Source organism: Oculina patagonica, chromosome 4 (assembly GCF_052425735.1).
Source record: "Oculina patagonica isolate OP01 chromosome 4, crgOcupat, whole genome shotgun sequence".
NCBI lineage: Eukaryota > Metazoa > Cnidaria > Anthozoa > Scleractinia > Oculinidae > Oculina > Oculina patagonica.
The window spans coordinates 37360762-37376999 of NC_135761.1; the positions used below are offsets into that span (position 1 = coordinate 37360762).

The window sequence follows — 16238 nt, forward strand, 5'->3', positions numbered from 1 at the left end:
CTTTCCATTGACATTTCCATGCGTTTTCTATGTCTTTCGTACTATACGTCTCTTGGAGAAAGATAATATCTGCATTTTGCTTTTGAAGCCAAATAAACAATGCTTTTCTTTTCTCTAGAGAGCGAATACCTCGGACATTTAAAGAGAGCATTTTGAAATTAACACTTACAACATCCTCGAATTTCTATAGCTTGGTTGAGTCTATTGTCTCCTGTAATAGCGCACATAATTAAATGCCATGAAAAATTTAAAGTAATGAAACTAAAAAATAGGAAATATTTTACAGATACCCTTAATAATAATCTACCACTGCTAACATAGCACTTTAGAACTAGCATACAAACACATAAACATAAAAGTTTTAAGAGGCCGCTAGAATATTTCCTAAATACGGCCATAGTCCCTCGGGGCCTAGGGACTACTGTTTTGAAAACAGAATACGATATGCAAACTATGGCAAGTAAATTTTTGGACGTCTTCTCGCCATTGGCTAGGGACATGTATTTCCATCTCATCTTAGAATCTGTTACCAAGTAATTGAATAGCCTGGCTTATGTTGCTACCTGGGAAGGGCAAAATAGCAAATGATAGATGTGAAATGAGTCAGCTGACCAATGAGGATCAAGGATGAACCAGAAACAACACTGCTTCTTGTATTTGTGCTCTGATACTTGTGTATCTTCATGTATAAAAGAAAACATAAGTTCTGGTCTATTGAAGATGCTCCATTGCTATTTTTTTTCCAAGCATCCCCACATGTTTAATTGATAGAAATAAGTTGTTTTCTTTTCTCAGCCTTTGCAGCCGTGCACTTGTTAGTAAAAATCTTGCATATCTTTGCAAGTCCAGGGGGCGAATGTTTAAGCTTGTTGCACTGGCCAGTAAATAAGCTAAAAAAGAAACGAGATCATTGAGACAAAAACATTTAAGCCAAAGTGAAGCTTCAGAACTAGAAGATCTTACGGCTGACTGAAAGGAAGAAAGGGTTGATTTGTCATGCAACGCGTGTCATGGAGAGTTGTGTGACTCACATAACTGGTGCCAAGGTGATATTAATAGGAAGCAACCAGACTGAGCTTTTTAGGGCCAAAGCTGTTTGTCCATCAAATTTGCTCAGTAAAATAATTCATTAGATATCTTGGTCAACATGTTTAAATATTTCAGAACATCAAATTCCAAGAAACACTACATTTTCATTGGGCCACTTTTCATGACTTTTAAAATGTAGACTAAATGTGCATGGGTCAGTAATGTAAGCAATGATAGAATTCTTACCCTGAATGGTAGAAATGATCCCAGGACTTAGGACCTATGTGTTGGCTGAAACTTGCCTTGTCCCAAATGCCATTGAAGTTGCAAGCTCTTCCTCGGAAGAAAAGTGATCCACAAGTTCGTGGAACAAGATCTTAAGGTCATGACCAGCTTTGTGGTGAGCTGCTTTTAACTTCGTCACCGGAGTAAATTTACCACTGTTGGGGCAGAGTTCCTGCCTACCAGCACCTCCGTCAAAATAAGACTTTTAGAGCAACTGAAAATGAAAATAATGTACACCGTTAAAAAGAATCATTACACTGTTAAATGTCTTAAATAGAACTGTAGTTATCCATGATCTACGTGAATACAATGTACCACCATCACTACTAGATAGAACGCCTTTCGCAAAAATTAAATAAAGATTCTTCCCGATTAGACGCCTGGATACGTTCATTTCATTTCTGGAACTCCGGTTCGACGGTGGTATGTTCGCCCATTCTTGTCCCTCAGTAGTGGAGCGACTTGAAAAAGCACTGTTTTGTTTGTTAGAGCCACATAATCGTTGTGTTGTGTTATACAGGTGATGCGTTCAATCGATCCTTCAAAGGCCATTTTAGCAGACGCATTGGCGACTTCCTTACAGCAACGGAACTTGCGCACACCGACTAAGTTTTCATCATTGCATAGTTCACATTGGCTTATAACTTCTAATCCAGGGGAAGAATATCTGAGGTCATTAACATCTTAATCAATAATAGTTGCTTTATCTGTATGTTCATCAGAACGATCTGGTCGTGGCAAAGGTCCATTTTTTGCTCCACATGTTCCATTTGGAGGTCTAGTTTCTAACTTTCTCCTTAGTTCTAATACTTTTGCGATCAATTCTTGTTTTGATGAACTTTTCTTGGATGCCACACTATGCTCAGTTAGGATTTCTTTTAAAAGTTCTTTCGTCATACTGTCTGGTTAACCCCTTTTGGGCTTCTGGTCTGTCTTGCTCATTTTTCTTTCTTTAGCTTTCTATCCTTCCTGCCTCCAATTTTTTCAGGTTAGGCAACATTTGCTTCAATTTGTAGTAATGAATCGTAAGCTACATGAGGCAGCAAAGTGCGCATGAGCATACAAATGTGCTGATTAGACTAACTAGTGAAGCGTGTCCAATGATATTGTGCTGGAGTGAAAGTTCTTCCATTCCTTGAAGGCCCGGTTATACATGTCTGTGGTGTCTGGCACCCTCAGTAACAAAACAAACCTCTGTCAGGGCTTCAAGCATCCCTATATTTCCTGTATTTTTTCAATTCGCCTATATTTCCCCCAAATACTTTAGATAATCGCTATAATTTAAAAGACGCTATATTCATTTTAAACAGGTAAACTAAATCAAAAACTCATAGTTTTACAAATTGGAGTGGAATAGCGCCCAGTATTATGTATACTGTTTACAAATCCATGACGCAACGTATTTCACAATAACATTCCATCACACAGACACACACACACACTCTGCTCTCGCTTGCTTCGTTTTTAAAAAAATGTTTTCGAGTTATTTAACAATGTTAAGTCGTAGTCATTCAATAATTGATCGGCTGGTGTGTCAAGCAATAACTCACCTACAGGTGAATGTGAACCATCTAAGACCTCCTCGCAATTAAAGTCAATAATCTCCAAGGGCATGTATGCCACTATATGAACGAGAAGCGATTCTGTCTCTTTGTTACACTGCAAATCTGCCAACGGTGAGCTGAGCTGATTTTCTTGCTCTAGTAATTTCTTTACAGATTCCTTTCTCATTGTTTTTGTGCCTTTCCTGGCTCGGGATTTTCTTTTGGTCACTTCTTTTAAGGATTTTGTTTTGACTTGCGAAATGTCCAAATTTAGATGGCAGAGAAGATGGCAGAGGCTGACAGTAACCTTTTTAAATAGTATTATTAATGTGATGGAATTTCAGTAGTTTGTTGAGCAGCGAGCCCCTGGAGGTGAAAATAGGTAACATTTCAATGACAACGCTTCAACTTTCTCTTGGCCATCACTTGCTAAGTCTTAAACCACCCAGAAATGTGTGGTCTGAAGAATACTCGCCCCAGGTAGAAGGCAAATTTTATTGCAGAATGTAGAATTGTTAATATCATCCAAGGCAGAATGAACGCAGCTTTTGACAGACAGTGAATCAAGACTAGGGACATTTTTTCAAATCCTTCTGTCATCCATGAGCCCTAATTGCAATCAATGCACTGGGTGAGTTTGGTGATTTAGTGGCAACCACTGTTGTTTTTGCACATGCATTGTTAAATTCCCAGTTCTTGAGAGGTACAAACGCCTTATTTTGCATTGGTTTATGTGTTTAGGATGGATTTTACTCATCCATGGAGAAAGGCGCATATCATTATATTTTCCAACATTGGGTATACCTGACTGATTTCGTGCTCATGGCAATAGCATAGGGTACCATATTTTCTTTTCACAACAGCTTTAGCAACTTTTTCTAGTGCTTTAAATGTTTCATCCAGATCTTTCAGCTTGTGTACATTTGAAATCTGTCTGTCTGACGGTTAGTGCTCCTGTGATCTCATTAATAAGTTCTTCCAGGCCAGGCTCACTTTGGGATGCCATCTTGGATTTCTTGTTCTTTTGGGCCTAGCTCTCGCGCAGCTGAGAGAAAATTTGGCCCAATTTGAGGTCAAAATTTCCAAGTGTGGGGTAAAGGGCCTCCTCTTTGCTTTTTAAACTTTACCGCCACAAATCCATGCACAACTCCAAAAATATGCACTTACCGGTAAACAAGCAATTTAATACAAACAACACAGACAAGCTAAACTTACAGTGAAAAAATAATGGAACAACTACAAAACTTTCAAAATTTGTGTGAGCTTCATGGCAACTAAAACATACTGACAACGATAACTAATAAAGCACCACAAAAATGCTAAGCAAAACAATAGAAATAGTAGTTAAAAGATATGCACGATACAAAACGGAAGCAAAGGACTTGACAAAAAGAAATGAATAATGTGGTTCTCTGTGGCTACATTGTCTTTCTCTCCCCATGTTTCTTACTTGCTGTTGAGAGTCTGAATCACTTGACATTATTTAATACATGTATCACTTTGAAGACACAATTGAAGATTTTGATTTTAGTATTATACATGTAAATGCAATGGCTAAACAGTTATGACAAAGATTACAAATACTATAAGACATCTTGAGATTATGAAGAACTGAAGTCTTTCTCAAGTAGATTCCAAATATATTGCACTCATGCATTGACCTTCTTGCCATGTGAACCGGAGTAGTACTGCATTAGCTGGTCCCCGCATAAATTTACTGGGTGTTTAAAATTTGTTAAGGACGTCTTGTATGCCCTTATGTAATTAAGAAGCTTTAAATTGATAAAGTTCTGGTACATATTTAGAACATGTATGATTGACAAGAATGTTTGAATTTAAAAAATATACTCAAATGGTTTCTTAATCAAATCAAGCTGTTACAACAATTTGAAATTACTGACGTAGGTGGCTCACATGCTCAATGCTAATACTGGAGAATTTGCGACTTCTTTTAAAGTGTAATTTTTTTTATAACTTTTTGATACCAGGCACATCTCAAAGTCTTTTGGCAAGACACATTGAAGTGCAAATACCGGTAATAATAACCCAGCCCTACTGTAAATTTCACATTTTCGAAAAGTCCTGATGATTGTCAATTGCAGTGAAAATGTCACTTTCTGGCATTGTAGAGATTGTCATAGTTAGCCCATTTAGCCACTATTTCTTTGGTTTGTACTGGCCCCCTGAGTAAAGAGTTTTTCATGACTGTCTACTGTCATTTTGCAGCATGCAATTGAGTGCATCATGGGGCTTGCACAGAACATAACGTGACTTAGGTATTGCTTTATTGTACATGTGATCAACTGCCATCACTTTTTGATTGACTTTGTTCAACTGTCACTCGAGGCATTGACCACACTTTTAAGTACTGAACTTTTTGGATGTAAACCACAATTCAGTCAATTCAGTAAATTCTTCAGTAAGTCAGAAAAGTTCCTTTGACTAAGATCATCACTGTCAACTTTCAATTGCTTGCTCTTAAGGGGCCCTGCTGAGAAATACATATCCTCAACTTCATAGAAAGTAAGCTAAAGTGAGAGCAAATACTCTTACATAAGACTCATGCCAGTTCTGAGAGCAAATACTAGAATTCCCATACCTACAGGTCTGACCTACCTACTGTACTATTCTGTACTACCTACTACTATTCCGCTGCAAAACAAACTCAATAAAATGTTAAATGAGCTAGACCTGTCATGATACGATTTTTATTTATCACTTAACACTGGTACACTTTATAAAAATATCTGTCTTAAAATGCAAAACATGTTTTATTGTTTTTTTCTGTGGCTACCCCTGATACACAATGGAAAGAAATAAACAGTTAACAAATGAACCTTTTGCAAAAGTATCACCTCCAACTTACATCACATGTCTTGATTTGACACTACAACACTATTAAGTAAGTACCTACCTTTGCTAGTTGATGTTTGGCATAAGTGTTCAAGTGTACCTTGCCGACGTGGCAATTCATCTATAAAAGAAATAGAAGGTAAAGGCCGGCTACTTGCTACATTTGAATTAGATACTACACCAATACTACCCTTGTAAAACTTTGGAAAGTAGCGATGAATTTTATTTACTGAACTTTTTAAAATTTTCTTTGATTTGGTCAGCGCATACAACATACGGTCTTCAAAATAGTTTATAACCAATCCAGCCATTGAAAAATAATTTTTACTTTCTTAGTCTTCGTATTTTGACCTTCGTCCAGCTACAGTCTGCCGAGTTTGTGATACACTCCTCGATAGGAGGCCAAGTTACATTAATCCTCTGCAAACTTTGCTCCAACGTGATGTATACCTGGGAAGTTACAACTTTACTTCCTCTGCAGTTAAAAAATCTATTTAACATATATAAGGTATTGTAATTTTAAAAACACTTTTAGTAAACAGGATTTTCAATTTTCATTGATTTGGCCAGCGCATACAACATGCGGTCTTCAAATTAGTTTATAACCAGCAATCCAGCCATTGAAAAATAATTTTTACCTTCTTAGTCTTCGGATAACAATTGTGACCTTTGTCCAGCTACAGTCTGCCGAGTTTGTGATACACTACGATTCGAATCAATCTTATATGCCACTGATTCTGCATGCAAAATGTCAACTTGTTGCTTCGTCAACTCCATTGGTGGTCGAATCACGCCAACATAATTAGCTGTATTATGCTAAGATAGTACAGCAAAAAACTACACGCTGTCTCATAATTCTAGTGACAACAATTTTATAATTTAGTCGATACAAAATGAACGTAACTCTAAACTAATATTAAAAACTACTGATTTATATCATGAATATACAAATCAGTGTCCTTAGCACCAGAGCTGAGGGACTTTTCAGGAAATAATGCATTTGCAACCATGTTACATGTATCTACTTTGTTTGTGATATCCGGTTTCATCTTGACCTTCCCACCACAGCTTTTAAAGTTTTTGTGCAGTTCGGTGTTTCGCAACTGCAGTTTTAAAATAGGCAGCTTAAACTTATACAGATTTTAGTCTCAAAAAAAATCCTGGGGTGAGCCATTTCTGATGCACAAAAATGTACATCTCCGCAAGTGGATTTATCTATAGTTCAAAAAAATATGTTTTAAAGTCGATACTGGAAGAAGCCAGATGAAGAACGGAGCTCGTAAAATTATAGTTACTCTGGGCCAATGAGAAAATTCGCCATTGCAATCACACAGATATATTAAATATACCTGACCTTTATTATAAATTATTGTGATAAAAACTAAGTATGGCTGCCCAATCTTGTTAGCCAATCGTGGTTATTCTGGGCAGCCATGCACTTAACTCTATTTATGTTATTTATTGTTTTAGCTAATAATTGAATGAATAGGTGCAAATAAAAATGTTGTTGTTGTTGTTAACAGAATCACTGCTAAATTATGGAACTAACATTTCCCCCGCTTGCGTGTTTGGTAAAACGTGGAATGGCGGACGTCGTAAGAGACTGTGGCTATAATACTTGTACAATTTGTCTGAAAAGTTTATCCGTATTTTTCAAGCAATGTTTCTGTGTTCGATAAGGAACTGTAGCTGTTCTTTTGGAATACTAAACTTTGGTCTTCCTTGCATTCCTGTAAAAATAGTTCCCGCAGCATGAGAGTTTGGACATTGCCTTGAAGTAATTGTATCCTTCACCTCACGAAGAAGGTCGATTACCCTCGAGTCAATTCTCTCCGTACCCGAATATCTCAAAAGGATGTTAATCACCCAATCAAGGCGAAATATTATATAATCTAAACCATCAGCTTTGTGGTTTCCCCTTTCGAAACGCCTTTGAATATCCACAACATAACTTTGTATACATTCTCGTACGGAAGCCATTTTCAAAGTGGAATAAATTTTCTTTGCGCGCGAACTATATTGCATTAATATTCATAAATTATAATGTTCAACTGGGTCTTTCCCAGGTTCCACTCGGTTCGCTGATCAACAGAACAGAAATTAGAACGGCGTCAATTTCTGTTCTCTTGCTCCAATTCCTGTTACGTTGTGTAAATTCCGTTCTGCTTGTGTAATTTCAGTCCAGTCTTCCTAAATTCTATTTCGCTTGTTCAATTTTTCTAGTGTTTTCAGAGGAGAATTTATAAACTACAAATCAACAGAACAGAAATTGGAACAAAGTCAATTTCTATTCTGCTGCTCCAATTTCTGTTATGTTTGTGGTTTACAATGTTTAAAATTCCGTTCTGCTTGTTGAATTTCTGTTCTGTTTTCCTAAATTCTATTCTGTCTGTTCAATTTCGGTTCTAATGTATTACAGGTTCTACGTAACAGAATTTGAAACAGGATTTTGGCGGCGATGACCCCTCATACTTCTGCAGGCTGCTGGGTTTCTGAAGTGTTTGGAGGGTACTCAATGCAACATAAAAAGCAGTTTGCTTTCTTTGCACGAGTGTAGCATTTTCCTGGATCAGGATCAACTAGAGGGATATTTCTACCCAAAATCTTTTTACTCTAAAGTATACAAAATAACTATATGAGAGTATAACACGAAAGTTTAATATGGACACTTGAGAGCACAGTTATTTATGTCAATGCTAGTTCGGTAGAAATGAATATTATTTTAAATGCGAGTTTCTCAGCAGACGTCAATAGCTATTTTCAGGGAACGCTTACTGTATGTAAACAATGAACTATTAATCTTCTAATTCTTAGGTTCATTATTTAAAAAAGATTGCCACACAAATACATATATAAAGCAATTCTGTTTGACTTAAATAATGCTTACCGAGAAATAAGTTCTGCCCTTGTGTCCCCACTCTGGTATTTTAGGGCTCTTTAATCTTACCAAAATTGTAACTCGCCCTTCTTGGTCTTTGGTAAGTCTGCTTCATGGATTGGGGGCAAAAATGGTGTATTGAATCCTCATAGTTGACTTGACTTTTGCATTTATTGCATTCCATTTTTAATTTGCCAATCAACTGCAATTTGCAAATCACTCTCGTTGCTGGTTTTACTTTGGAATTATCAAGGTCTGTTTTGCACACAGGACATGCTGCCACTTGGGTAAGGTTGAGAGCATCCATCTTTTAGTAGTTTATCGAACGGTCACATTATCCATTTTTGTTTTGATACGATTCATCCTTTTTTATTGTTTTCTACAGCAATGGAAATTTAGGCCACTAACACGTACACTAATTTAACACGAACAAGGTATATTGCCAGACAGTATAAAAATTGTCAAGGTTATCTTGATAAAGAAGGGTTGTTAAGCGTGTCTTTAAGGAGAATTTGACACCCTCAACTTCAAAGAATCTTCCAAAATGTCCTTGTCTTGATTGTGTTTGATGTCTATCAGAAATTTGTTTTCTTAGCCATAAAGTTACAATCAGGATTCTCTACATGCATTCTTTATAGGAAGGAGTCAATGCTTTATGTAGATAGAGGATTTAAATGAAAGTCACTTCTAATTTCTTTAGTCATTATCAGGTGGACAGTTTGCAAATCAACAGCCATTTCATCTGGTGAATCGCCCCTTTCAAAAAAGGACTGGACTAAGTGTTCCATGGTATCTGCAACGTCCATGCTGTCATATCCCTTCCCATCATTGCACAGAAGCTCAAAGCCGTCACTAATCCTCAGGCCTTCCTCATTGAGAGCTTTCTTGCAACAGCACTCAAACTCACATTCAGAAATTTCTTGGTGCCTTGGATCAAAGCGGTGCTTTATGTGGGAGTAGTCCTTCATCATCGCTTGAACTTGGGTGTGCCTGTCATTGCAAAAAAAGCACAATACATTGTCTACTGCCTCATATGTAAGTAATGCGAGCAAATGGGAAAGCCACTATACACACAAAAACTTATCGCACAAAGGGAGGAAAGGATGGAGGGCTTCTAACAACGTGAACCAAAAGTATTGTATAAAAAACTAATGTGCATGGAGTGAGTGAGCTGAAGTCGAAACGGGGAAGTAATAATAGGAATTGTGATAAGCAGCTCTATGACTAACTGCCTAATACGTTACTTTCTAACTCTTACCTGTCTGTTGCCAATAGCTTGATTGTTTGGCCATCTCTCTCCAAATTTTGCAAACATCTTTTTAATCCTTCTTTTTCCATGCAGTTGGAGTTAGCAACCTCGGTAACCTGTTTAAGTGCGAAATCTAGGATTTTCTCTGTGGGTACATGCATAATAATGTAGGTGCCATACTTCGCATTGTGCCCGGGACTATCACACCTACCATCCCCAGCAAGAACCAGGCTTTCTCCTCTTAATGACTGAAGCAGCTCCCGATGGTGAATTAGGTACCTGTGATTAACAACTGGCCAGAGGTTCTTCCTTTGTACGCTGTTAGAGTCTCACTGTTCGCGGTAAACATTTTTTCTCACCTACTTTCTCGTTTTCTGCAAAATCTTTTTACCACCCAGCCGCCAACATGCCTAATTTTGGCCTTGCCACATGCCCCCATTTCTTCTATGTTAATGACAATGGGCTCCTCCACCATATCTCTGTTAACAACCTCTTGCATATACAATAGGAACAAGTTGTATATCTTTACCACAAGTTGTGACAATAGTGAAAAGTGTACTCTTGATATTTCATCCTCGTCTACCAAGCCACGAACAAGATCACAGTTTGGTCAAGATCATAATTTGGTGGTCACTCTGGTTAATTTTTCTCTTGTTAGCTCTAGGACAACTTCCTCTCCGTTTTCCTTCAAATAACTTTTAATAAACGTAAAACAGTGGTACCAAATGCTGTTCACAAACGTAGTAACGTCAGCAAACTTGCTTTCTAAAAGGCCGGAGTCCACCAGTTCGTTTTTGACTTGGCAAATTCATTCTGAGGATCTTGCTTCTTCAGTGACGTCAGCAGTTCGTGCACTTTGGCCTTATTGAAGAGGTCAGCAGGTGGCTTTGCCAGCTCTGACTCGTAACGCACAAGCTGATCGTATACAACACAGAGCTGGACTGGGTCTTGGGGCACACCAGGAACCTCCTAATACGAACAGGACAGTCTCATCGACAGTCTCTGATGGAAAAATTAACTCCTCCTCTTCTAGATCTAATTCCTTTCTTTTATTTACTGGTTTATTTACTGTCGACAGCAGTCTTCTTCTGGGTGGCCAACATCGGTAAAACACTGCTTTATGACTTCCAAGGGAGGTCTCAACAGCTGCTCACGTTTAAAGTTTAATAACTGTGAATGAGCAACTGATGTGACCTGGGACGCAGCATCATATATTAGGCCCAACACAAATTCATTAATACTATGCACAACCACATGCTGGCATGGTCAATCCCTGGAATTTGTGGCAGGTGACAGCATATGCAACAACCGGAGGATATTGGCAGACAAAACCAATCCTCTCTCCTAGCCTGTTTAGATTAATCCACGTCTCTCTTCTGATAAGAACCGTACCCTCCTCTTACCTTGGCCATGCCATCACCCCTTGTTCCTTCAAAGATTCCAACTGAACCATTTTTCAAAGTGTCCAACTTATTCCACACAAGCATCACCTTACACCCCTCATTCAGAATCAGCTTATCTTCTCCGGCCCACTTCATCATTCCGATGTCACCTTCAAACAATGCCTGCAAACGAATTGCCTCCCCTGGAAGGTTACCAACAATGGAACCGTTAAATAGGACTGCCGGGACCTTCTTAAAACAAATGTGAACAACATTGCCGGCTTCTTGCATGGACAACTCTCGCGACAATTTTTTTTTTAATTTAATTAATTTACGACAACATAGCTACTAACTAGCGATGAAAATTTACTGACTTAAAGGAAAAAACAGAAACAAAAAAGGAGGAAAAACATAACAACAAAAATCACCTAATTTACAAGACTTTTTTTCTGTTTCATAAACTTAGATGTAATACATAACAGCAAGTAATAAATAACTACCCAGGACAAAAGCCGGCCCATTTTTATTAAATTGATTTAAAGTATTATTCTTAGTGCAAATGTATTTTTCTGTTTCAAATTTGATTTTGATCTTTATCTTGAAGCCAGCAAGGCGTGGAAGAATTTGAGATCTTCTGCAAGCCCGGAGTTATAATTGGGCTATCAACAGGAGATAATTAAGTAGGGGACATTCTAAATCTAAGATTCCCAGTAATACATCCTTTAAAGTAAGGTGAACAAATTCGTTTGAAAGCGAGTAGAAGTAAAATTCGCGGCAATTCTGATAAATAAGCAAAACACTCTGGGGAGCAAAGCCCAAGTCTCAGTTCCTTTAATGATGCCACACAGTTCATTTCTACCAATAGTTGACGCATAATCTTGGTCAGTTCGAAGCAATGACAACTTGAAAACGTTAGAATTGAACATAAAATTGCCATCGTCAAACTTGTTCGGAACTGGGCATAGCTGCAAAATTTCGCCAACAATAATGAACTGTTTTCCAGCAAAGGGAAACATGTTGTTGGAATCTCAAGCAAGTTTGTGATGCAAACTATTTACAAGTTTGAAGATTCTGGCACTGGACATGCTAGCCTCGTCCCATATTACGACGTCCACATCTCTAATTTCTTTTGCGACTACTGAATTTCTTGAGAGCAGTTAACTCTTCTTCTTCCACCAGTCCAGGAAATCTCTCTAAGAGAGCACTGAGGTTAGTATTGTCTGCTGATCCTCTTTTAGTTTCATCCAGAATTATTGCATTCTTTACAACTTCATGGTTGTGAGGAAAGTTATTTTTTATGTAATCCAAAGCTGTAATGAAGAAGCTACGAACCTCTTGATAAAACTTCCGTATTCCAGATGTCCCTTCAAGATCTTTGCCGTTAATAAATTGCTTTGTTGCTAAACCAAGTCTCAGCTGGCGGTTTGTGACTTTTTTTTTATTTTTTTATTTTTTTTTTATTGCAATTACAAAAAAGAACATTAATTACACAGTAAAGTTACATACATTTTAGGAATAGGAAAAAAAATTATAATGAAAAAATAAAATAAAATAAAGTTAATTAATAAATATGATAATTACACTTCACTATTACAATTCTCAACACACACAAAGATAGCCTTAAGGATAGTAACATTTGAAATAATAACAATGATGCATATTTATTATATAGGTTTAATTATCCATTTTTTATTAAAATACCGTAGTTATTCGGTTATAAGGCGCACCGTTTTTTCCGAGAAAATCTTGTTTTCTATTGAAAATTACCGCCAAAGTCTAGGTGCGTCTTATAAGTGGATACTTTCAGGAAACAAAAATTTCCGATCAAAGTTATTCTTATGATTTTCAGTAAATATGAAGGAAAACAACGTTGGTCATTAACTTTTACAGATGTGGTGGTTCTTAAAAGAACCGGGGTGGTTCTGAAAAGAACCGTTTGAATTTTATTACTGCTCACTGGTCTTCGGTTTCGCTGTCAGTGTTGAATTCGTTCTCGAGTTCGTCTTCGTCCGCATCCACAGCTTCTCCGCCTTCCGTCTCTTCATCGTAAACAGCGTCATCCTCGGTGCCATCAAGAGCATTAGAGATGCCACACGATTTGAAGGACTTTATGACCATCTTGGCGGGAATCTCCTGCCACGCTTTGTTGATCCACTGCAAGACAAGTTCTTTGCTCGGAGCCTGCTTCTTTCCCGATGGCGTGTATGTAAATGGTCCGTTCACCATCCAGGCCTGATACTGCGTTCGTACTCTTGTCTCGAAGGGCTTGTTCAGGCACTTGTCGAGGGGCTGGAGTACTGGTGTAAGGCCGCCGGGGATAACAGCAACGTCAACATTTCTTCGCGCCAACAGTTCTTTCACGCCATCGGTTAGATGGCCACGGAACGAATCCCAAACCAGCAAAGCTCTCTGCTCCGGAGTGAATCGGAGATTCTTACGGACCCATTCTTTCGTTCCTACAAAAGAAAGAATTACTGGTTTTCACTGTCACGCAATCAAAAAATAAATTCGAAACCATTCAACTACAGAAGCTATGAATTTCAAATATTATAGATGATAAATAGATAAATAATTTCTCCAAGTTTCAGGTCTGTGCGGTGTACCGTTCGCGAGTTATTTTCCGAACCTTTCCACGCAAATTTATAAAGCTTAGTATGGAGCCGCCATCACTGTGTCCTGCTGAGGGACACAGTAATGGCCGCCGTGATGTCAGAGAAACCATCTGGAACTCAATTCTGTTTACAACAGCGGCCATCCTTGGCTTAAGAGCTAGTACACTTTCATACAAACACCACTTATTATATCTGAAATGTTCATTCTGCACAAAATGGAAAGGAAAGGCCTTTTTTCAAACAAAACAGCTTTGTCACGGCACTCAGCTTGATGTCACATACGACTGAGAACTCAAATATTCAAAGTGCTCTGTTTTAAAAAGGAATGACACTATCGATCTGGAAATTTGCAAAAAGATATATTTTTAGTTTATCTTTCGCCTAATGACAACGAAAATTTAGCAGGCCTAGTGAATTTTGATTTCAGAATTTTATGACGTAACATGAAAACCAAGAATAACAATAAAGAATTAGAGTTAATGAAAGCAAACACAATCTCGAATTTTAACAGTCAAACTGCGACGAAACGTAAACAATGTCCCCGACGATCAATCTGGAAGGCGATACATGCCTCAGAGCACGTGCTCGGTAATTTGATTCGTCACAAAGCACAACACGTCGAGTCTTATGAAAAATAGTCTGTAAAAATAACAAAGCGTTACCTTCTTCATCCATCCAGCCTTTTTTATGTACTGAGACCTGCATTCTCCGCGGCACTTGAATTTTGAGCTGACGGACGCCTTTTAAGATGACCTTTGGGGGCAACTTCTCTCCATTTGCTTTCACTGCAAGTGCTACGGTAAAGCTCTGCTTGTCTGCACCGCAAGACATGATCGGCACCGTCCTGTTCCCTGTAAACTCGAGCGTTCTGGTTGCCGGTAACTCGAACCGCATCGGAGTCTCGTCCATGTTGATGATGTGGCTCAGCGGGTAGTCACAGCGACGTCTGGCTCTAACCACGAACCGGTGAAAGGTCACGATCTTGTCTTCCATGTCAGCTGGTAAACGCTGGGCCAGGGTCGTCTTGGCTCGCATGGAGATTGAATGGCGGCGCTTCCACTTCTGATACCAGCCGAGGGATGCTTTGAACTCGGGATCGGTGCTGAGTTCCTTTGCCTTTACACGGAGCATCATGCCGTTCAATGAAAGACCTGGGTAAAAACAGAAAACAGTACGATCAATAAATGTAATCAACAAAAGATAAACATCGATCATCACAACAAATTACCGGAAGCACTTAAAAACAAGAAAGCATTTGCTAACCTTGACTCCTTTGATCAGTAAACCAGTCGGCCAACAGCTGATCCAATTCAGGATCTTTTGGTCGGTAACGGCCCATGGAAGCGTGTTTGGCTGTCAATGTGTGACTTTTTTTTGCCTTTTGTTTTTAAGCGTGTGACTTTTAATCTTTTGTTTAATCAAGCGTGTGTCAGTATTTGTTTATGCGCGTGTGACAATTTTTGCTTTTGTTAACTAAACTCAAATTAATACGCGACTTTTTCGCTTTGTTTAGTGACATAAATGAACTTGATGAAAAGTGTTTTCTTGGCTTTTTGTTTATGATGGTGTGATAATTTTGCTTTGCTAATTAAACTCAACCATTTCACAACCTTTTTGCCGTTGTCTACGAACATGTTCCGAGTTTATTACTGATTTTTAAGTAAACTTGAACGGTCGATTGTCCTCAGTTTATGGTGCGTCTTATAACCGAGTATTTTAGTGATATTTTCAGTTTGAAAACTTGACACAGTCGAGTTGCCAAGTTTGGGGTGCGTCTTATAACCGAGTGCGCCTTATAACCGAATAACTACGGTATTCTTTTTTTGTGATTTTACTTTCTATTTCATACTTAATTTTAATTAGTTCATGGCGTAGAATGCCTATTGTTCGGCGGCTTATAAACCAACTAAAGCTTTTCTAAAAATTTCAGCTTTAAAAAAGAGATTAATTGCTACCTACCATCGAGCGAGATAGTCCACCGGTGGCCTCGCCTGAAAATTGGTGCAAATGTAAATGCTTAGTGTAAGAGCTTGCTCTGTAGCATGGGTTAGCTAAAATTCACAAGTTCCGGAAATTTGCCAACTTATAGTATACAAAATTAAAATTAACTTTCAGTAATGCTGTTTTTTTTTTTTCAGCTGTTGTTTGCTTCTTTCTCAATTTGATATATCGATATTCGTTGCCCTATAGTATGCAGGAATTAATTTACTTTGTCTAACAACTGAAGATGCCCCTTTAAGTACGACTGCAACTCCTCCATAAAGTCGAAGACATCACTGTCATTGAATGTAAGCTACATGTACAATGAAACTTTGAAAAGCTTTAAAGCAAGAATTTATGGATCGGGTTGTAACACCATAAATACGGCAATGATGAGAAAAAACCTCTTACCGATCGCGATCTTTG

General features: G+C 38.1%; 1 long non-coding RNA gene across 1 annotated transcript; it reads right to left on the minus strand.

Moving 5' to 3' along the window:
* Positions 1–770: 770 nt before the first annotated feature.
* Positions 771–1477, minus strand: LOC144648923 (uncharacterized). The gene is made up of 2 exons (XR_013569801.1): positions 1276–1477; positions 771–890 (listed from the first exon to the last, which is right to left on the minus strand). It is a non-coding gene; the product is annotated as an uncharacterized LOC144648923 (long non-coding RNA).
* Positions 1478–16238: the final 14761 nt, after the last annotated feature.